General features: G+C 43.5%; 1 protein-coding gene and 1 long non-coding RNA gene across 3 annotated transcripts in view; one reads left to right on the plus strand and one right to left on the minus strand.

Annotated features, from left to right (window-relative positions):
- Nucleotides 1-14734: 14734 nt before the first annotated feature.
- Nucleotides 14735-23543, minus strand: LOC114547378 (uncharacterized). Its single transcript, XR_003691148.1, has 3 exons — nt 23468-23543; nt 21051-21232; nt 14735-14830 (listed from the first exon to the last, which is right to left on the minus strand). It is a non-coding gene; the product is annotated as an uncharacterized LOC114547378 (long non-coding RNA).
- vrk1 (VRK serine/threonine kinase 1) overlaps nt 23144-24316 on the plus strand; it is a 23928-nt gene continuing 22755 nt past the window's right edge. Inside the window, exon 1 of one of the 2 annotated variants that reach the window (XM_028566716.1) lies at nt 23144-23304. The gene's annotated coding sequence lies outside the window, so the exon portion shown is untranslated. Of the gene's footprint in view, nt 23305-23529; nt 23656-24316 lie in introns of those variants that run through there. The other variant, XM_028566715.1, reaches the window with a different exon arrangement.

A 24316-nucleotide genomic window follows, 5' to 3' on the forward strand; every position in this document is an offset into this window, starting at 1 on the left:
AGAAGTTGTCGCTGTTCAAATTTTTGGGCTAAGTCCTGGATCTTCACAATCCTACCTATAGCACCTTTAAGACTGGTTTAAAATTATTTAAGACTAAGAACACAATATCTCACTGAATTTAAGACTTTTTAAGGCCTAAAATTTAGATTTTGAAATTCTAGACTCTTTTTGACTTTTTAAGACCCCACGGAAACCCTGTAATAGTAAGGCAAGGCAAGGCAGCTTTATTTATATAGCACATTTCAGCAACAGGGCAATTCAAAGTGCTTTACATAAAACATTAAAGAGCAGTTAGAAAACAATTAAAAAACAATAATAAACAACTTAAAAACATTAAAAGACAAGAATAAAATTGACAGTGCAGTATAATAATAAAAGTTACAGTGCAGTATAAGAAATTAAAGTTAATAAAATAGATTATTTAAAGAAAAGCAACATCAAAAAGATAGGGCTTTAGCTTAGATTTAAAAAAACAGAGTTGCAGCGGACCTACAGGTTTCTGGGAGTTTGTTCCAGATATGTGGAGCATAAAAACTGAACGTTGCTTCCCCCTGTTTAGTTCTGACTCTGGGGACAACAAGTAGACCTGTCCCAGACGACCTGAGAGGTCTGGGTAGTCATAATGTAGTAACAGATCAGAAATGTATTTTGGCCCTAAACCGTTTAGTGATTTATAAACCAGTAAAAGTATTTTGAAATCAATTCTTTGAGGCACTGGAAGCCAGTGTAGAGACTTCAGTACTGGAGTGATGTGATCCACTTTCTTGGTTTTAGTGAGGACTCGAGCAGCAGCGTTTTGAATCAGCTGCAGCTGTCCGATTGATTTTTTAGGGAGACCTGTAAAGACACCGTTACAGTAGTCAAGTCTACTGAAGATAAAAGCATGGACAAGTTTTTCCAGATCCTGCTGAGACATAAGCCCTTTAACCCTTGATATATTTTTAAGGTGATAATAGGCTGATTTTTTAATTATGTTAATGTGGCTTTTAAAATTTAGGTCTGAGTCCATGACTACACCAAGATTTCTTGCTTTGTCTGTTGTTTTTAACATTGTCGTTTGAAGCTGAGCACTGACTTTCAATCGTTCCTCTTTTGCTCCAAAAACAACCACCTCCGTTTTTTCTTCATTTAATTTAAGAAAGTTCTGGCACATCCAATCATTAATCTGTTCAATGCACATATTTAATTGTTGTATTGGGCTATAGTTCCCTGGTGATAAGGTTATGTAAATTTGTGTGTCATCCGCATAACTATGGTAACTTATTTTGTTGTTTTCCATAATCTGAGAGAGTGGAAGCATGTAGATGTTGAACAGAAGAGGCCCCAGAACTGAGCCTTGGGGAACTTCGCACGTCATATTTGTATGCTCAGATGTATAATTACCTATAGACACAAAGTAGTCCCTATTCTTTAAATAGGATTCAAACCACTTTAGTACTGAGTCAGAAAGACCAACCCAGTTTTCCAATCGGTCAAGCAATATGTCATGGTCTACCGTATCAAATGCAGCACTGAGATCAAGTAATACTAAGACTGAAATTTTGCCACTATCTGTGTTTAAGTGGATGTCATTAAAGACTTTAACAAGAGCTGTCTCAGTGCTGTGGTGTGGTCGAAAACCTGACTGGAAGGCATCAAGACTGTTGTTTAGTGATAAGAAAAGGTTGAGTTGTTGAAAAACCACTTTTTCTATGATTTTACTTAAAAATGGAAGGTTTGATATTGGCCTATAGTTGCTCATTAGTGTCTTGTCTAGATTGTTCTTTTTTAGGAGTGGCTTGATGACTGCAGTTTTCAGGGCCTGTGGGAAGATACCTGAGAGCAGAGATGTGTTTACAATCTGTAGAAGATCAGAAGCCAAACAATTCGAAACATTTTTGAAAACACCCGTTGGTAGAATATCAAGGCAACAGGAGGAGGTTTTCAGATGTTGTATTATGTCCTCCAGGTTTTTAAGGTTGATCGTATGAAATTGTGTCATGTTGGAATTTGTTTTGCGTGCACACTGTCTAATATTCTGAATTTTGTCTGTGAAGAAGGAGGCAAAGTCATTGCAAGCCTTGGTAGACAACAGTTCAGATGCTATTGGTACTGGAGGGTTTGTTAATCTATCAACAGTAGCAAACAAAGCACGTGAATTATTATTGTTTCTGGCAATAATGTCAGAGAAAAAGGACCGCCTTGCATTCCTTAGTTCCATATTATAAATGCGAAGTCTCTCTTTATAAGTGTTATAATGGACCTGGAGATTAGATTTTCGCCAACTGCGTTCAGCTTTTCCACACTCTCTTTTTTCTGTTCTCACAACTATAAAATTTCTCCATTGAGATCTTTCCTTACCAGAGACAGTTTTGACCTTAGTGGGAGCAATAGCATCAATAACATTCGTAATTTTAACGTTGAAATTATCTACAAGCTCAGTGACTGAGGCCCCAGTGAGAGTGGGTGTAGACAAGAAAAGCTGAACGAATGATTCAATGGTGTTTTCAGTGATATACCGTTTTTTGATTAATTTTGTTTGAGCACTTTTGGACACAGAGATAGTGCCGTTAAAGAAAACACAGGAATGATCAGAGAGAGCAACATCAGTCACCACAACCTTGGAAATGTTCAGACCCTTGGAGATAATCAAGTCAAGAGTGTGCCCCTTATTGTGCGTGGGCTGTGTCACATGCTGAGTCAGTCCATAGCTCTCAAAAACACAACACAGTTCTTTGGTCCCTCGGTCCTGGGGGTTGTCAACATGAATGTTAAAATCACCAGCAATAATTACACGGTCAAAGTTAATACAGATTATAGACAACAGTTCAGTAAAGTCGTCAAAGAAGGTTGCACAGTATTTAGGTGGCCTGTAGATATTTAGAAGTAGAGCTTGAGGGGAGGATCTTAGCTGAAGAGCCACATATTCAAAAGAAGCAAAATTTCCGTAAGATATTTGCGTACATTGGAATGAGACATTAAACAAAATGGCGACTCCACCTCCTTTCTTATTCACTCTATTCTCACTCATAAAACTGAAGGCTGACTCAATGAGAACAGCAGCACTGTTATTATGGTCCAACCAGGTTTCAGTTAAAAACATAAAATCAAGATTGTGGTTGATAATAAAATCATTGATTAAAAATGATTTTCCCGCCAAAGACCTAACGTTTAGTAGTGCTAGTGTTAGTGCGTTTTCATTTTTTGGGACAGACTGTGGCTGACGAGGTGTTACGGAGAGTGCTGGGAATCTGGACAAAAAACAAAATCGCTAACACGATGGCTTAAGTTGCAAGACATGAAGGTGCTTTTATTCACAAAAGAAATGGTGAAACAATGCAGGACGTCCACAGCCAAAAATCCATAAGAAACAAAAAAAAATATATGTCTTTTCACACTAGCACCGCTCACATCACCTGTCTGGGTTGTAGCCTACCTCAGACTGCCCCCACGCTTAAGTGGCCAGAGGCTTATATGTGTTAAGCCCCTCCCACAAGAGCTACCAACTCTTAATTGCCTCAATTACCTCTCAATACGTTACCATTTACATGAATTGAGAATGTCACTGCTAGTTTCTACAATAAACAAATACCCAAATAACAGATTATTGACCAAATCATTTTCCACTCATCTTACTTTGGAAAACACCAAAAACTTACACACATTTCCCACTAGAAAATCTACCCTCACCTATGACCCAAACACATGGTATCTCCCACCCTCAGCACACCTGTGTGTGATTGCTGTAGGCCCTATATGAAGCAGCACTTTGCTTCAGCTCTGGTTCAGACCCAGGGACTGGAGAGGAGAATGTGGTTGAGGTAATGGTTAAGTAACATGGTTTGTTGGAAATCAGAAATGACTGAAATAAATGAATTACTAAACTGAAAAACTAAACTGACGTAATGTGGTATATTTGGTAACAGTGTTACTAAACGATATGTATGAAAGTGTGACTGCAAGGTAATTGTCTGGGTGCTTATTGACCTGAGTTGGTTTACCATGTGCTGCCCAACCGTGACAGGGCCTTTGTCACATTACCACCCTCCTCTCCTGCAGCAAGGATGTTTGGCAGTCTAGACAGGTAGTCTGCTGTGATGTTTTCCTTGCCTGCCTTGTGCCGCACAAAGAATTTGAAAGGTTGCAGTTCCAGGTACCACCTTGTCACCCTGGCATTGCGGTCCTTCATTGTCTGGATCCAGGTCAGGGCTCTGTGGTCTGTTTGGAGGTCGAACTCCGCCCAAGAAGGTAGTATCTGAGGCTGTCCAATGCCCACTTAATTGCCAGACACTCCTTCTCAATTGTGGAGTACCGGGTTTCACGAGGCAGGAGTTTCCTGCTCAGATACAAAACTGGACGTTCTTCACCTGGTTCTCCTTGAGCCAGCACTGCTCCGATGCCCACTCCCGAGGCGTCCACCTGCACAAGGAAGCGGCGCCCAAAGTCAGGGCTCTGCAACACCGGAGAAGAACACATTTTCTCCTTCAGAGCCTGAAAAGCGTTTTCACACTCCTCGCTCCATTCCACTGGATTACGGGCCAACTTGCAGGTGAGATTGGTCAGTGGGGTTGCCAGAGTGGCAAACTGTGGAATGAACCTTCGATACCAGCCCACTAGGCCAAGGAAAGACCTGACCTGAGTTTTGGTTCGGGGTCTTGGGCTGTTCCGGATGGCCTCAACTTTGTCCACCTGAGGCCGGACTTCGCCTCTCCCCAATAAATACCCCAGGTAACGAGTCTCCTGCTTGGCCCATTCACATTTCTGTAGGTTCAGAGTCAGGCCGGCTGCATTTATTGCACCAAGGACTCGGCGGATGTGCTCCAGATGCTCCTCCCAGGTCATGCTGAAGACTACCACATCATCCAGATAGGCGGCACTGCAGTCCTCACAACCTCGAAGCACTTTGTCCATAAGCCTCTGGAATGTTGCAGGAGCACCATGTAACCCAAAAGGCATCACTGTGAACTGAAAAAGACCAAGCGGGGTCCTAAATGCAGTGAGGGGCCGGGACTGGCTCTCCAGTGGGACCTGCCAATACCCCTTGCAGAGGTCTAACGTTGTGATGTAGTTGGCCCGCCCAATCTTCTCCAGCAGGTCCTCAATCCGGGGCATTGGGTAGGCGTCGAAGAATGAGATGGCATTTAGTTTCCGAAAGTCGATGCAAATGCGCAATGATCCATCTTTCTTGGGTACAATGACAATTGGGCTACTGCACTCACTTTCAGATGGCTCTAGGACTCCCAGTTTCAACATTAAGTGGATCTCCTCCTTCAATGCTTCCACCAATCGTTCTGGTACCCGGTAGCATGCCTGCCGTACTGGAGTGTGGTCCGGTCGGACCCGAATGACATGCTGCAACACATCTGTGTGGCCTGGTTTCTGTGTGAACAACTGAGGACAAGTGTTGAATACAACTTGTAATTCCACTGGCTTCTTACCATCCAGATGAGAGAGATCCACATTACCGGGCTGTTTCCAGGCCTCCACCACACCTTCAGAGTCCTCTTCTTCAGTCACCCGGCGGGCCAGCAGTGAGGTGATGGACGGAGGACTGCATCGTTCCTCCCAGGCTTTCAAGAGGTTCACATGATAAGTCTGCTTCTTTTTTCCCTTCTCTGGATGCAGGATCTCATATGTTGTAGGCCCCATCTTCCTTAAGACTTCAAATGGTCCCTGCCACTTGGTCAGCAGCTTGCTGGATGAAGAGGGCAGGAGCAACAATACCTTTTGACCTGGTTTGAACTCACGTTTACGTGCTTTCTGGTCATACCACAGCTTCTGGGTCCTCTGGGCCTCCAGGAGGTTGTGTCTGGCCTCCTCCCGGTACTGCTCCAACCGGTCCCTCATTTGGAGGACATATTGCACAACACCTTGCCCCTCATCAGCTTTATCAGTCACTTTCTCCTCCCACTTCTGTTTCAGCAGATCCAAGGGGCCCTGGACTGGCCACCCATAAAGCAGCTCAAATGGTGAGAATCCGGTGGACGCTATGTACTTCTCTGTAGGCAAAAAGCAGAAAGGGTAACCACTTATCCCAGTCCTTCCCTGTATCAGATACAAATTTCCTGAGCATCCTCTTCAGGGTTTGGTTAAACCTTTCCACCAAACCATCTGTCTCAGGGTGATACGGAGAGGTCCGGATTGCAGTAATGCCCAACTCCTTATGCAGCCGTTTCATCAGGTTGGATGTAAAGTTGGTTCCCTGGTCGGTCAAGATCTCTTCCGGGATGCCTACCGAGAAAACAGCTGGACAAGAGCACTGATCAGTTTTGGAGTGGTTACAGACCGAAGAGGAAAAGCTTCAGGGAAACGAGTAGCATAATCACACACAACCAGAATGTATTGATATCCAGCTGAGCTTTTTTCTAGGGGCCCCACAATGTCCATTGCAATCCTCTTAAATGGTGTGGTAATCACAGGCATGGCTTGGAGTGGTGCTCTGTCGGATTTACGGACAGCACTGGTTTTCTGACACTCTGGGCATGTTTTGCAATATGTCTGCACATCAGTATACATTGAAGGCCAAAAGAACCGAGAGGCCAACCTGAGATATGTCTTATAGTGTGCTAAGTGTCCTGCCCATGGAATGGTGTGTGCAAGGTGTAGTACTAGTGATCTGCATTTACCTGGTACCACTAACCTCCTGCTACCTGGCTCCTCCCCCTCATAGAGGATGTCATTGTGAAGAACATACATTGCACCACCCACTTGGGCAGTGTGATTAGCAGAGTTCAGAACCTTGGTAGACACAGACTTTAAGACCGGATCAGACTGTTGTAACACAGCGGCGTTCTCTGGCACCTCCCACTGAAGATCTGATATGTCACTTTCAGGCATTTCACAAGACATAGGTGTACCAGCATGTTTCTCTAAACGTCGTTGCCGACGTGTCTTTCTGGGCCCTTTGGTTCCAGCCTTGCACAGACTACCACATAAGTCTGGCAGAGGCTGTAGCCCAGACAGAGCTTTGGCTTTTCCCTGAGACCTTGCCTGAGACCTTGTCATGACAAAACAAGAGACATGCACTTTTGGTTCTGAGAGAGGTTCATTAGCTCTAACAAGACTTTTACCTTTGCTTAGGAGGTCATATAACACAGGCAAATCCCTCCCCAAAAGCATCTCCACTGGTAAGTTCTCCACCACCCCCACAGTCATCAGGTACTTTTGCCCATCCACCTCAACTATCAGTTCTACCTGTAGCTCTGGCTTACAGTCACCATGTACACATAACACCCCATGTCTGCTGACTGTAGTCAATAGTACATGGCACGTATCTTTTTCTTATGAATGACATAGAACTTCCAGAGTCAAGGAGAGCAGTTACAGGCTTACCATTAATTTTAACTGGAACAGATCTAGATTCCCCCTCCTTATCCTGGTGATCATTCTGGTCACTCTTTCTAGGCACATAACATAGTCCAGTCACTTTTGGTTTCTTCAGGGGGCAAACAGATGCCTTGTGTCCCTGCTGTTGACAATGATAGCACACTAAAGTCTTAATTGCTGAATGAGCAGTCTGTCCCTTAACATTCGCCCCACGATTACCTTCAAAGTTGTTTCGATGGCCGATGTTCTCCCTGGTATCCCCTCGTGTTGGTCGTGGTGTGGCTCCCCTCCGGGCATTCAGGAACTTTAGGGCCAATTTTGCTGCAGTCAGACCATCTTCCGGTTCATGCTCCCTCACCCACATCCTGATGTCTGGAGGAAACACCTGCAGGAGCTGCTCCAGAATGATGGTCTCTCCTAACTGGTCCTTATTCTTTCGTTCAGGCCGCACCCAGCGACGGTAGAGGCCTCGCAGTCGATAGTATGTCTCAGTCGGTGTCTCCCCAGGTGGCGTTGAGGCTGCTCGGAACCGTTGTCGATAAGTTTCGGGGGAGATGTCAAATTTCACCAACAGCGCCTCCCTCAGGTCTGGGTAACAGTTGGAACGATCTTCATCCATGGCTGTGTAGGCCTCCAGGGCTTTCCCGGTCAACAGGGGGATTAATCTATAGGCCCACTCCTCCTTTGACCACTGCCATGTTCTTGCCATACGTTCAAAACGTAAAAGGTAATTTTCAATGTCCTCACCATGTTGATACACTGGCATCTTAGGCTCCTTACGCTGAACTGCTGATGGACCCACAGCAGGATTACCCAGCCTGCTTGGGGAAGAAGTCAATGATTGCCCAAAGGCAGTATTGTCTGGTGGGCCTTCCATTCTGGGGCGCGGAGTTGGAAGTTCCAGTCTAGGGCTAGGGCTCCCACCCTCTGTTGCGGCGGAAGGCCGGACTGGGGATGGCTGTAAAACAGGTAAAAGGGAAGCCTCCAGTGAGTCCCGTAGGCCTCGAAGCTCCCCCTGGAGGATATCATCTCTCCTCTGCTGAGCGGCTAAAAAGTCCCTGAAGAGATTTATTACTTCAGTGTTTGAGGGACTCCCTTCCGGCTCTTGCCCGGACTTCAGCTGCCTGGTTTTTGGTTTTGCCCTTTGTGACTCAAAACCGGGCAGTTCTTCCTCTGACGTCACTGCTGTCTCCCAGTCATCTTCCTGCTCCATCTCAGGCTTCGTCCATTGTGACCTTAATCCAGGTCGTTTTTTAAAAGCACGGTCGGTTTTGCGACTGGCCATCCCACTTCTGACACCATATGTTACGGAGAGTGCTGGGAATCTGGACAAAAAACAAAATCGCTAACACGATGGCTTAAGTTGCAAGACATGAAGGTGCTTTTATTCACAAAAGAAATGGTGAAACAATGCAGGACGTCCACAGCCAAAAATCCATAAGAAACAAAAAAATATATGTCTTTTCACACTAGCACCGCTCACATCACCTGTCTGGGTTGTAGCCTACCTCAGACTGCCCCCACGCTTAAGTGGCCAGAGGCTTATATGTGTTAAGCCCCTCCCACAAGAGCTACCAACTCTTAATTGCCTCAATTACCTCTCAATACGTTACCATTTACATGAATTGAGAATGTCACTGCTAGTTTCTACAATAAACAAATACCCAAATAACAGATTATTGACCAAATCATTTTCCACTCATCTTACTTTGGAAAACACCAAAAACTTACACACATTTCCCACTAGAAAATCTACCCTCACCTATGACCCAAACACATGGTATCTCCCACCCTCAGCACACCTGTGTGTGATTGCTGTAGGCCCTATATGAAGCAGCACTTTGCTTCAGCTCTGGTTCAGACCCAGGGACTGGAGAGGAGAATGTGGTTGAGGTAATGGTTAAGTAACATGGTTTGTTGGAAATCAGAAATGACTGAAATAAATGAATTGAACTGACTAAACTAAACTGACGTAATGTGGTATATTTGGTAACAGTGTTACTAAACGATATGTATGAAAGTGTGACTGCAAGGTAATTGTCTGGGTGCTTATTGACCTGAGTTGGTTTACCATGTGCTGCCCTACCGTGACAGGGCCTTTGTCACACGAGGAATGGATGCTAAATTTGCAAAGTTTGCAGTTCCGTGCTTATTCACCATTCTTTTTCTATTACCTATCACAACATAAATTGTGGAAGAATCTAATAAGCAGGGCCCAGGCTTGTCTTGGAAAAAGTCATGAGTGCTACTAGGCATGCAGCCTGGACCTGGCCCATATCAGTTAATGCTTGCTGCATTTTGCACACAAGCATCCTTATCAGTTTGGGGAGAAGGAATTAACTGCCGTCCTTGAGGGGGCAGAGGTGCCTGGCGTTTTACGATGGGAGAAGGAAGGGGGGCATACTTGGTTCCAGCATTTACCAGCTGCTTCATCTGGTCAGTGAACTCCAACATGGGGATGGGGGAAAGAGGGGAGAGCGACGTATCCTTAAAGAGGTCCTCAAAGCTTTCGTGGTTGTCAAAGGGGTTTGAGGAGTGTTGGACGGGTGAGAAGGGGGGTTGAGATTTCTCATCTCCGCTCTGTGGTCTCCCATGGTCAAATATTTGCTCAGGTGGGGGCTGTGGTGGCCCACTGCCGCACTTTGTTGTGTCTTCCTCTTGTTTTGGTTCATCTTGTCTTGTGTCCTTGGCCAAGTGAGCAGATGTGTGGTGCAGAAAGTAAAGTGGGCTAGAGGTGAACAGCTTTACTCCTGGCTTGTTAAGGAATAGTCCATCTGCTTTAAAAAGATGTCTGCAGCCACAGAAAATGTTAAAATTGTCAATGAACTGCAGAGAATGGTTGTTGGTACATGCAGTTGAAAGCCATCTGTTCAGTGCCAACAGTCTGCCGAAGCTCTCAGCTCCTCCTCTGACTGGCGGTATAGGGCCACTGATAAACACCTTTGCGTTTAGGGAGCTGACTGTGTTCAGCAGATTCATAAAGTCACGATTCAGCACTTCAGACTTTTGCTTTACAACATCATTTGACCCTATATGCAGTATAATGTTCTTCACAGTTGGATGTGCTGCTACGATATCTGGGATTCTTTGGGCCAAGTCAGACACCATGTCTTTGGGAAAACAGAGTATTTTGGTGTTTTTACTGCTTTTTATATCTTTCACAGCAGAGTCACCCATAATCAGAGTTTGGGGCCCAGTCATTAGCTTTCCCTGTAGCTTTTTACTTTTAGAATTGCTCTCAGTCCTTACCCTGCTGTGTGACGATGAGACGTAATCCAGGTCATGTGCAGGGTCCTGCAGCAGAGGAGCAAATCTGTTCTTCACCTGCACACTCAGTTGTTGGGGAGGCATTTTGTTGCTGATTTTCCCTTTTGCAGCTGTCCACGACTGTGTCCTACTAAGTACAGGGGTTGAAGAGGCGCTCTGCCTGGGTGGTAATGCAGGCCAGCCGGTCATATCACAAATCTCAGGGCGCTGTGTCCTGCCCGTTAGTCGTCCTCCCATTTCCCAGGAAAATGATTTACTCTTAGGCTTTGCACCAAAAGAGTTCCAGGGAGGACTACCACTTGTTGATTTATTATCCGTTCCACAGCCCTCCTGTTTCTTTGTGGTCTTGCTGGTGCTAGTTAGCCTTGTGTTAGCATGCTTTTGTCCATTGTTTTGGGTCACTGGTAAAGTGGTGTCATTTCCACATGATCCGTTCACTTCCATATTTACTTCTAACCGGTAAATTTTGGTTTCCAGAACTGCAATCTTCTGAAGGAGTTTGTAGTAGTCCTCTATGGAGAAGGGTGGCATCTTGCTGCTAATTAGCTTTAGCTACAGTCACTTTAGGACAGGCTTGAGCTATTGGTAGGCCACGCTCACGCAGAAAAATTTTCAAATATGACAATAGCCTACTATGTCTACAAAAAATGTATAGTCCAGTGATTTATAAGTATCCAAGAGCCGCTGCTCATAGTTTCTCTCAGAGGAAAAGCAAGATTATCAGCAGAAACATGCAAGCAGAAGCAGGAGCAAGCAATAGAGCGTCTGCACTGTAAGAAGCAGGAAGCAGAATGCTTCCTGCTTTTACTTGTACTTTACTAGTACTTTTACTTAAGTAAAATATTTTTGTTTTTTTTAGTCTTTCCACCACTGATTAGAACATCTACAGCTCCATGACAACTGTGCAACTAAATCTGCTGAGAAGGATCATTTGACATGATGGACAGCTCCAGGGCAGCTACTGAGCTAACCTTGTTGTGAAATTGTTTTGGTCAACTGCTGTTTTCAAGGTGAGGAATGAAGTTTTAGTTTACCACCGAATCTTTACTGTCTAGTTCACGAGTTCGAAGACACATGACGTTGTTGGGAGCTGGACGCCAGAAACAAGATGCGCTAGTAGTCGGAGGACCTTGTAGTAGTCTGGAACGGGAGGTGAGCTCGCGCACACACACACACACACACACACACACACACACACACACACACACACACACACACACACACACACACACACACACACACACACACACACACACACACGTCCGGCATTTGTGGTATTTATATTGGCATTTAGTTTCAAACATTTCTATAGCATTTATGGTAGTTTCTGTGTGTGCTTACCATATCTCCATGAGTGATAGCCCAGGCCCAATGCAGTAAGTGTCCGCTGACTCGGCTGTGTTCCCCCAGACCTCAGGTTATAATGTGTCCCCACCAACGTTGAAATTAAACCTACGCCCTTGCGCACGTACACACGCAAAATTACCTTTTTCACAGCCATTGCCAGGAGCACAGCCCAAGTTATTTACAGTAGTTTGATTGACTTTTTCCCCATCCGCTTCCTGTGATGACCCGCCCTACTCTACTCTTTGATTGGCTAGTATTCGTTGCCTTAATCACAGGATGCGGTGCAGACAGGGAAAAAAAACCACTGCCTGAGCGGGCTCTGTAGATGCTGGCTTAATGCTGAGATGGAACAATGATTAAAGGGGTGATAGAATGATTATATAGAGTATTTCACACTGTTCCTTATGGTCTCCTAATGGGGTATGTAACATTGGTTGGGCTGAAAATGGCCTGGTTGATATTTTATTGGCCCTTATGCATCCCTGTGTTTTGGCCCTATTTGTAACAAGAGCTTTTCTTCCAAATATGGTATGCTCGTGAATATTTAGATGAGCTGCGCGCTGATTGGTTGAGCGAATTGCCATACGCAGACATTAGAGATGCGCGCTGATTGGTTGAGCAAATCCCCAATACACACACATTAGAGAAGCGACAGAATCTCATATTCCAGACACTGCAATGTTTCCTTACCAAATTCACATCTGAGACTTTTTTATGTGAGAAATCAACTATATAAAGCTCAAATATGGGCCGTTTTACGAAAATTGATGGCTAATTGCAAATATGGTAAGACTGTTTGTCGGACTTCAGCGGTGGTGCTGCTGCCTCGCCGCCCGGCCTGCCTTCCTTCACAGACCCCGGCCTGCTGTGAGCTCCGTTAGGCTGGCAGCCCTGACAGAGCTCCAGGGGCCTGCAACTCCCCTCTTCCTGCTAGCTAAATGGCCCGTGTGTGAGAGCGCGGTCAGCGAGCTTGTTACACCAGCAATCTCTTACTACATGTTACACACAATGTCACGCCACTTAGCTATACAACATATACCTAAATGTCTTATAAAGCTAACAACGGTGTCCGATTTCAAGTTAATTAATATTTGTGAAGTTTAGCTAGGTGTTTTGTTAGCTGCGACTGTCCCTTCAATCCTATCTATGTGTAGCTACAAATCACGGATAGTTAGCTTCATTTTTGGTCGTAATTTGAGTATATTTACAGTTTGAATTTTGTCACACCACTTACTCAACATCTAACTAAATGTCTTATAAAGCTAACAACGGTGTCCGATTTCAAGTTAATGAATATTTGTGAGCTGTAAGGGTTTCGTTAGCTGCGACTGTCCCTACAATCCTATGTGTACAGATTGCGGCTAGTTAGCTTCATTTTTGGTCGTAATTCGAGTATATTTACAGTTTGAATTTCGTCACGCCACTTATACAACATCTAACTAAATGTTTTATAAAGCTAACAACGGTGTCCGATTTCAAGTTAATGAATATTTGTGAATTTCAGAGGAATTCTAAGAGGAGGCTAGCTCTCATTGATAGAGCTACATCCAGCCGCAGGCTCTATCAATGAGACTCGCGGACAAGCGGCGTTTATTTCCCCAATCGTTTGTTTAAATAACTCAAAACATTATAATTACACACATTATAAGATTAACTGGAACCTGTGGTAAGAGATTGCTGGCGCAACAAGCTCGCTGACCGCGCTCTCACTCACATACACCGGGCATTTAGCTAGCAGGAAGAGGGGAGCTGCAGGCCCTGGAGCTCTGTCAGGGCAGGGGCATTTAGTTGTCCATTATCCCAAGAGACAGTGACTTTGCGCGGGTATGGAGTGCTGTGGGCTGCCAGTCGTGACGGAGCTCCAAGTACCTCATAGCAGGCCGGGGTGTGTGAAGGAACGCAGGCCAGGCGGCGAGGCAGCAACACAGGCATCACCGGCGCTGAACTCCGACACACAGTCGGACAAAATTTGCAATTAGCCATCCATTTTCGTAAAGCGGCCCATATTTGAGCTTTACATAGTTGATTTCTCGCATAAAAAAGTTTCAGAAGTGAATTTTGTAATGGAATAGCAGAGATGCGTGACCTAGCTAGATTCAGAAGACTACCTGATCTCAGGTCAGTTGTGTAGCCTATGTACATTTTGGGGCAGGACCGTTCTCTTAATACACCCATGGGCTGACAAAGGTTCCGGTTTTTGGGAGGTTGACGTCAACTTCCAGCTTTGTTGAGATTTGCCCGTTTTCAGCGGCAGTTTCAAAATATGAGATTTTCATAGTAAAGGGGTGTCAGTGGGACTTTGAGCTTCTATGTATGTCCTATTTACTCACCAAACTGTCGTTATTCAACTATGACAGGGTAAAATCAGTTTTGCATTCTATCACCCCTTTAACAAGAACATTTTAAAATGGCACTTCATATTAAAAAGATTGCCAACCCCTGGACTACACCTTGTCTGAGGTCAGTTATGTAAGCTGTGCACCCCCACGTCATCATGACAACAGTCTGAAGTCTTGTAGTACAAACTATATACAGCAGTACTATTTTTTTTGTAAAGGTCTCTAGATCTTGTCCACGTGATGTAGTTAAAATATTACCCTGCAATTACCGTACTACCTCAGCGATACACAGTTTGGAACAATTTTGGGAAATACATTAACTAGGGCGTTGCAGAATGAGCAGTGATAGCCACTGAAAACAGCACCACCCACAGGAACTCAACCTTTAACAGTGCACCCAACAAAAAGACTGGCCTCGTGCTGTTTGACTGACGTGTACAGAGACTAACAGTGATGTGTGAAGCTGTGTACCTGGAGCTGCTGCAGGATGTGCTCCCTGGGTTGGACCTGGTGTCTGCTGCAGCTCTGCTGGTACGCCACCATTACCTCTGTCAAGGTGAGGCAGCTGTCAACTAAAATAGAAGAATACAGTCATTCGCTGCTTTAATGTCTCTGCATCCCAGTGAGCCACCAGCAACCATTCAAAAGTGCTTAAGGGGCTAAGAAATGCCATACGGTAAACTGTGCTGTTCTCTGTGTGTGTGTGTGTGTGTGTGTGTGTGAAGTGAGAAGGACATGAATGTCTGTCTGAACAATAAATCAACCAATCAGGCATCTCAGTTTATCAACCACAGCCTTATGGGATGGGAAATTCCAGATGCGAGAGACTACAGAGGATTTTATGATGGAAACACTTAAACATTTTTGATCCTTGTGTATCCTTCAAAAGCTGGATTACATTTGAAACCTTTTCAGTTTAATACATTTTAGGGAAGATAAAACAAAGATAAATTAAGGCCTGGACGATCGATTTTATCTGTGTTGAAATTATAGGCTGCAGTACATTAAAGGATTAAATGAACAGTAGATCAGAGTATTTTGTATTTATTAATGCAAGTTAATGTTATGGGTGCCGCAATTCTCCAAATCCATGATTTGATTTGACTTTTGATTTTAAGGGCACAATTCGATTCAATTGTTGATTTAAACATTTTCTTTTTCAACACTGACAGCAATGCTACAATAAGAGCCACTAGATGTCAGAAATATAGTTTGCAACAAAAGTGGCCATGGGAAAGTCAACTTCCAGGCAACCGGTAGGCTAATGTTAATGTGTTTTTGGCGGCATGCTACCAGCCAGTAAGCTTTTTTTTTTCTTCAGACGTTTGCAAGTAGGCGGGGGGTGGGGATCTCAAAATTGAAAGCTCATCAATTCACCTGTAGTGTCTCCCCTTAAAGGAGAATTACGGCCAATTTTTACGTTAATCTTGATCGCTATAACTATGCGTGTATTTTCGATTGAAAAAAACCCGACTCAAATCGGTGCAGGCAACACAGAGTAGCTGCAGCTACGTGTACTACGAGCTTCCACTGAGCTAAAACGGCAGTTTTGGGGGAATAAGATAAAGAGTGCCTTTGTGCCTCTTAACAGACACATAATGCAATTAAAATGTCTGTGCAACATGAACAGGGCCCTTATGTGACAACAAGATGCGTTTTCAACTCAGACATTGTTTAAATTCACCTACCCTGTCTCGATCCTGCCGGCAGGTAGCTCGCCCTGTTAGCTGCTAGCTGCTAGCTGCCGTCTGTGACAATTATCACGCAGCAGTTCCGTGTGTATTTGTAACTCATCCATTTTGTGTGTGATCGATCTGGTGTTGGAGAATAGGAGGCTTGGCAGTGTCGATTTGTGTGGTAGTTCCCTTAGCCGCGCTAGTAGGCCCAACCGGGCATCCTTGCTTCTGATTTCTCCCCGCCTTCGTCGCCTCCCGCTCCCGAAAACAATCCAGTGAGCGCCCGGTGGGCTGGCTATGTCCTCCAGAGGACAGGTCATCCCTTCGTGACGAAAACTTGAAGTTTATTCCCCCTCAAAAATTGGTAATTGAGCACTGTAGTGGTTATGACCATATCATGTATCATGTAACTACATGGAAACGGGCCAAATGATGTCTGTGGCTTGTACAGTGATAGCGTTAGAGAAGGCTAGCTGTAGTCTCGCGCTGACATCCCGGTGTAGCAGGAAAAACAGTGTGCAGATCGCACAGAAGGATGCTGGTCGGGCCTGCTAGCACGGCTAAGGGAACTACCACACCGATCGACACTGCCAAGCCTCCTATTCACCAACACCAGATCGATCACACACAAAATGGATGAGTTACAAATACACACGGAACTGCTGCGTGATAATTATCACAGACAGCAGCTACCAGCTAACAGCTAGCAGCTAACAGCTAACAGGGCGAGCTACCTACCGGCAGGATCGAGACAGGGTAGGTGAATTTAAACAATGTCTGAGTTGAAAAAGCATCTTGTTGTCACGTAAGGGCCCTGTTCATGTACAGACATTTTAATTGCATTTCGTGTCTGTTAAGAGCAGGGGCGGATTAAGGTGGTCAGGGGCCCCTAGGCTGCTCTTTATGTGAGCCCCCCCTACCTTAATCATTGCACTTTACTGGAGAAATGTATTTAGACACACACACACACACACACACACACACACACACACACACCAATTACCACCACACCACATAGGTAAAATAAGAAAACTACATCATAAAACTAACATTAACAGAGATGTAAGTGGAAAGAATACCAGATATTATCCTCTGCCACCACAGCACCAAAACATTTACAATGGAAATGTAACTAAACAGCAAAGCAGCAGAATTCCCTGGATTCACAGTTCAACAGCAAGCTGGTAATCACTTTTATCTTTATAAACCAACAGGTACAGCATCTGCATCAGGGCAGAATACCCAGCTTTACTCAGGCAAAATTACAACATCACTACCAGTGGTGGAAGAAGTATTCAGATCTTTTTACTAAAGTAAAAGTACTAATACCATACTGTCCTGCATTGAAAATGTTACTTAAGTAAAAGTATGTAAGTATCATCAGGAAAATGTACTTGAAATATTAAAAGTGAAAGTACTGAATGTCGAAAAATCCTCATTTTTTTAAACAAACCAAACAAATTTATTGTCGAATGTAGTGGAGTAAAAAGTATTAGATTTATCTCTGAAATGTAGCAGAGTAGAAGTAGAAAGTGGCATGAAAAGACTTGAGTAAAGTACAAGTACTTCAACATTTGGACTCAAGTACAGTACTAGAGTACATGTAGCCTTCTTAGTTACATTGCACCACTGATCAATACTGAGACACAAACCACTGTGCAATACACTAAACTGTGAATCAAATAAAAATAATAAAAACAGCAGCAGCAGCACATAACAATGTTATTAACAACAATAATGAAACAGCAGCACAACATGTAGGCTACATATTGTTGCATAATCATCACGCCTTTAGAATTTTCTTTAGACTGGGACCAAAAATTGGCCCTGGCATTTTGGCCCAGACCACACCACAGAAGATCACAAATACCATCCGTCCTTGCTCTCCCCTGAATATGTATAGCAACTCCTACTCCTTAAAAATACTAACGCCATGTAATGAGTAAGCAAGAATCAGTGAGAGTTGAGATATTAAATGCTTCAAAAAAGTGCCATTTATTAATACAATAAAACGGTATACTCCTCATGAATCATAAAACAAGCTATATATATATTTTATATATATATAACCATTTCATGACTGAAGAGGCCCTGTGCTTTAATTTCAAGAGGTCTATTATGAGTTTTTGTCTGCCAATACAGATAGAAAAGCTACAATTCTCATTAAGAAAGCTTGCATGATGTGCAACGTTTATCTAGGCTACTTTAAGGACACAAATGCACAAGCACAAGTTTAAAGTTTGATGAACCTTAAGGTGGTGTTTTGCTTATTATTAAGATGTAGGCTACTTTGTTGAATGAAAGGCAGGCTAATATAGCCTATTAATAATAAAACGGTGAGAAAATGATCAGTCAACACTCAGATACCCGCGCACTTAGCCAAACTAATGCAATGATACAGTATAGCATGCCTATTTCTTTTATTGTTGTAGTGTTATCATCAACAGTTTGTCCACCACTTTTTTGGCTCAGTTTAATCAAGGGGTTAAGTATTTTAAGGGGAGTTGTGTTTACCGCAGCCGGTTGTAGCCTCACTCCCTCATCTCTGTCCCTCTCCTCCTGAGTCTGCTCCTCACTGTGCATGTCACTGTAGCCGACACCAGCACCGCTATCATCGGCCACAGGAGCTGATGGAGGTCCTGCTATTGGCGAAAACATGTCTGTCCATTTGACACATTTGGCAGCGTTTCTTTTTCTCACGCAGCTTCTCTGCACCTCCTTTGCGTTTCTTCTCCATGATCTCTATCACTGTTCTAGCCTGGCAGATGCACACCCGAAACTGCATGCAGGCAGAAATCCCAAAGAGGGTGCTGTTTAAAGATATGCTGTCCTCTTCATTGTCTTGGTATCCTCACCTAGCGCCACTTCACAGCTGCTGCTGTAGCGGCATGTTCATCGCTTTGGACTGTTCTTCATCATGTCTGTATCCACAACAGTAGTCGTAAAGAAAGTTTGTCATTCTTGCCAGCGTTGCCAAATACTTATCGGCATCTTTTTTCTTTTATTTGAGCCGCTCGGGTAACTTAATTTTCGCGTTTAGACTCGTCTTGCTTCGTCTCTGTTTGAGTTCTCCTGTCACTGTGTGTTTATCTTTCGCGCCGCGCACAGTTATGGACTAGTCCATTTCACTGTGAAAGTAGGGGGTGTATGGAAAAAAATAGTCTATGTGATATTTTTAACTAAAGTGTTTTTTGGCCAGCCCAGAGTCAATTGAAAAAAAACAATTTTTATGGGCCGAAACACTTTTATGGGCCGAAAAAAAAAAAAAAAAAAAAAGTATAATAATATTAATAAATTGTCTGGCCAATCCGGGGCCCCTGCACACGTGAGGCCCCTAGGCTGCAGCCTACGTAGCCTGTGCATTAATCCGCACCTGGTTAAGAGACACAAAGGCACTCTAAAACCTGCCCCGACCACTGCCATTTTAGCTCGTACCTGTGCTGCATCTACTCCGTGTTGCCTGCACTGATTCGGGTCAGGTTTTTTTCAATCGAAAGTACATGCATATTTATAGCGATCAAGATTAATGTAAAAGTTGGCCAGAATTCTCCTTTTACATGGGCTGAAGTGGGAAATTATAGCATCACAGATTTCAATATTTTTCAATACTTGGATCTCTTCATGCCTTTTTTCTCACAAAATGCTTGTACTATGTACTTAGTGTCGTTTGTGTACATGATAAACAAATGATATATCATGTCCATTATTAGCTTTGAGCCAGGTAAGCTGTCTAAATTAAATTTATTTATAGTATTAAATCATAACAAGAGTTATCTCAAGACACTTTACAGATAGAGTAGGTCTAGACCACACTCTATAATTTACAAAGACCCAACAATTCCAGTAATTCCCCCAAGAGCAAACATTTAGTGCAACAGTGGCGAGGAAAAACTTCCTTTAAGGGAGAAACCTGGGACAGACCCAGGCTCTTGGTAGGCGGTGTCTGACGGTGCCGGTTGGGGGTGTGATGAACAGTGGCAATAATAGTCACAATAATGATAATGGAGCAATGACCAGAAATAGTAGTTGTTGTAGTTCATGGAGTAGCAGGGCACTGCAGGGCATAGCAGGGCATAGAAGGGCGTAGCAGGACGTAGCGGGGCACGTGGGTCTGGCTTCTCCCGAATTTCAAAGCCGACCATAATTGTGGCTCGTTTGGAATACGATCTCGTATTTTACGAAAATAGTTCACTGAAACGTGTTTCTGAAAACATTTTAAGCGAGAAATAGGCCATGCAGTTGCTGAATCTGTTTTTTGATCAACAAAGGTCAGTTTGAAAGATTTCAGATGTCAGATTTTGAGAGGCGTTCGTCACGCTCATCCCACTCGTCATTTCTGGTAAGTGTTTTAACATAAGTGCACTGATTCACTAGTCAAGGGCTAGCACTCCACCAATCAGATTGGTCATTGAGTCTGACTGCCCGCTGGCCGTTTCAAACTGGCAAATCAGCACAAATTAAAGCCGGCGGCTCCTCCGACTGACGACGGCACGAACACACCAAACAGACTCGAGTCAGCGACCTCACCAGACTGTCCGACGGACGATAATCGGGTTGGTGTGTCAGCACCTTTAGAAAGATGATCAGTATTTAGTAGATGTGCTTGTTAGTTATTTCAGCCAATCAGATGAGGAGATAGATATCAATTCAATATTGTGTAATATTAATAGTTCTAGGGTTAACCTAGAGCCAGATGGTTCGATACACCGAACTAGGGCTGAACGATGAATCGTTTTCAAATCAAAATCGTGATTTAAAAGAATGCGATTGGGTAATCGTGAAGACCGCGATTAATCAAATGTGAATTATTTAGTTGAATGTTTGGTGTAACATATCATTTTACATTTTTTGTTCCTCTTTTCATTATTATATTAACTGTATTTTCATAAGATACATGCTGGAATAATTTTACATATAACAGATTGTTTGACAAAATGTCCCATTTTTAGTGGATGTTTCATTTATTTTGTATTACTTTATTTAACATGATGATAGAAGGTGCACTATCTAGCTCAAAAAAAATTGCATCGTAAATGCAATATCTGGCAGAATCGCAATTAGATTTGTTTCCCAAATTGTTCAGCACTACTTGGCACAGAGTTAAACAGCAGCTTACCCTTTCTGCCATCGTCCCTGTGCTCAGCAAAGCCTGATATAATCTGTTCATCAGGGGGGAAAGACACATGCTTTCCTCCTTTCTTCTTCTGGTTCTTGTTTTGTTTTTCTTCTCCATCATCACTCTGCTCATCACTGTCACTGCAGTGGGTCATCCCCTCGCTTTAGGACTCCACCCTGGAGCTTTTAAAGTGGAATTTATAAAAAGGTTCAGTTCACTTCAAGCGGCGAAAACTCAACATGTCAACCACCACCATACAGTATCTCCTCCAGGAGCCCCGACAGTGAAGTAACCTAATACTAAAAGAAATAAAGAGGCAGCATAAATGCATGCAACAGTTGACGTGCAAACAGTTGTACCATCGGCCCTCTATGTATGTCAAGTGCTGCTCTCTCCACTCTGTGATCACTTGGAAAGAAAAGACACTAAAGAATCAATTTCTTATTCATGAGTTGAGCATGGGGTTGCAAGTGAAACCCAATATGTTTGTATCAAGTGACACAAATTCAAAATAGGTAAGGCTCTGCACATTTACATACCCATCTAAATTCAGCGTTTACAGCAAGACTCGAGAGAATATATGCAAAGAGATGGCCAGGTATGGTAACGGAAAGTATATCTTTAACCAAGGATTTTTTTCTGCTTTGAAATGAGGCAGGTCATTCGCAGAAGCGTGAGGGCACAAAGTGGCATGTGTGGCAAGTGCTATGGAGCATAAACAGAATTTTGACGTGTGATATCTTGTTTAAAACACATCGTATAATTAACCTGACTTTTTGTTATTTTCATACTTCAAAGCTGCACCACTCAGTATTTTCATATTAACAATATATGTGTAATGTGAAATGGGTCACTCATGGTGACAAACTAAGAGATAATTATAACCCAATTGTGCAGATTGTTGAAAATGTCATTTGGCTGTCAATCCACATTCAACCGTTTTTTTTTCTCTCAGCATGTTTCCTTGGATTAGGGTGGCATCTAAATCATGGTTGCAGCTGTCCTGGTGGTCCGGCTCCGCGCCATGCTATGCCCTGTTATACCCTGTTACACCCTGCAACGCTCAGCAGTGCCCTGCTACGTCCTGCTACGCCCTGCTACATCCTGCTACGCCCTGCTACGCCCTGCTACGTCCTGCTACGTCCTGCTACGCCCTGCTACATCCTGCTACGTCCTGCTACATCCTGCTACGTCCTGCTACGTCCTGCTACGCCCTGCTACGCCCTGCTTCATCCTGTTACGCCCTGCTACGTCCTGCTACGCCCTGCTACGTCCTGCTACGTCCTGCTTCGTCCTGTTACGCCCTGCTACGTCCTGCTACGTCCTGCTTCATCCTGCTACGTCCTGCTACGCCCTGCTACATCCTGTAACACCCTGCAGTGCCCTGCTATGCCATGAACTACTACAACTACTATTTCTGGTCATTCCTCCATTATCTTTATTGTGACTGTTATTGCCATTGTTCATCACCCCCCCCCCCAACCGCACCGTCTGACACCACCTACCAAGAACCTGGGTCTGTCCCAGGTTTCTCCCTAGACGGGAGTTTTCCTCAACACCGAGGTTTCTTGGGGGAATTACTGAAATTGTTGGGTCTTTATAGAGTGGGGTCTAGACCTACTCTATCTGTAAAGTGTCCTGAGATAACTGTTGTTATGATTTGATACTATAAATAAAATTGAACTGTATCCATGTCTACTAAAACATAATTATTTGAAGAAAAAAAAAAACATTGTGTGTGGTTTTCTCACATATTAAAATAAGGAATGCACTAATAACAATAACAATCATTTGATTGATTTTTTTAATGAGGGGGGACTATAAACGGGTTAAACATTGGTTTCAAATCTGTAATTGTATTATTGCTGGCAGACTGTCCACATCTAGGAGATCAGAAGAGTACAATAAAGACGCAACCTGATGCATGATTAAGGTACACAATAATGATGTTGATTGTTCCCTATAAGGTTTAAATTGTGAATGTTATATGTAATGTCAGAATCAGAGTGCCGAGGTCACAGATGGAACTATAGCTGCATCCTGAGTGTTTCCTAATTAATGCCACTAACGTCATATTTCTCTTTTTTTATCAGCTGTTGACACAGCAAAGAGAAGAACCTGAGGCTACAATCACATTCATCAAAAACTCTTGAGGCATGAAGGACGGGTCAACAGCAAAAGATTGAGCAACGCAAAATCTACAGAATGGACTCCTAAATTCAAGAGTATTTTGCACGAAGATCCACACCCAACAGTGAGTCACGTTTGCATGTTTAAAAGGCATTACTGCAGTCAAATAATGTATGATGTAGCTAGTGTTATCTTGTACTTGCTCTACGACTGACTTTTACGTCACGTTATATTTGTAGTCGAAGATGTAACTATACATATGATTAGAGTAGAGACTTGTTCCTTACCTGTTCAGTAAACACAAACATTTCTAAGTGTTTAATCTCTTTCACTTTACGAAGACTCTCTGGCGTAAGATGCCGGCGTACTCGACCAATAGAATAGCAAAGCGTCGTGACGCCACTTCCTGACGGGTGGTTTTGCGGGAAGTTTGTTCCTCATGCTCATACGGCTTAACGTACAATAAACAACAAAGGTGTGTATTCATCTTGTAATTTAATACAATGTGCAAGTCTCTGTTTAACTGACAACATCGCGGATATCCAGGATAGCTATATTAAACGCCGTGTAGCATCTGACGTTAGCTATCGATGCTAACGAGACAGCGCAGTTAGCATAACAGCTAACGTGAACCGACATTTATACGTTGAAGTTACTCGTTTCTCGACCGTAAACACTTTTTTTCATTAGGCAGGAGGCTGTTATCTTTCCACTAACGTTACACATACCGTTACTGGGAAGTGACAACTAGCTAGCGTTAACTAACGTTCGTTAACCTTAACATGTTAAAGCTAATTTTATCGAAAGTAAAAGTCGCAGATAACGTTGACGTTAGTAACGTTAACGGGCGAAGTCATGGTGTGGTTAGCTAGTTAGTTACTTTGTTACTAAATGGAAGAAAATGACATCCATGTAGCATTGAAGGTGAAACCTATTATTTGTTATTACGGTTTTGATAAGTTAGAATTAGGTCACATGCGTCATAGGAGAACTCGTTGGTCTGCCCACACCGTCAAGTTAGCGGCATGTAACTAACGTTAACGTTACACTTAAAACCTAACGTTACGCCCAAGATGCATTAGGCTAGAAAGCTTGGAGTAACGTTAACCTTAGCATGTAACGCTAACTTAGATGAC

This window comes from Perca flavescens, chromosome 20 (assembly GCF_004354835.1).
Source record: "Perca flavescens isolate YP-PL-M2 chromosome 20, PFLA_1.0, whole genome shotgun sequence".
Classification (NCBI taxonomy): Eukaryota; Metazoa; Chordata; class Actinopteri; order Perciformes; family Percidae; genus Perca; species Perca flavescens.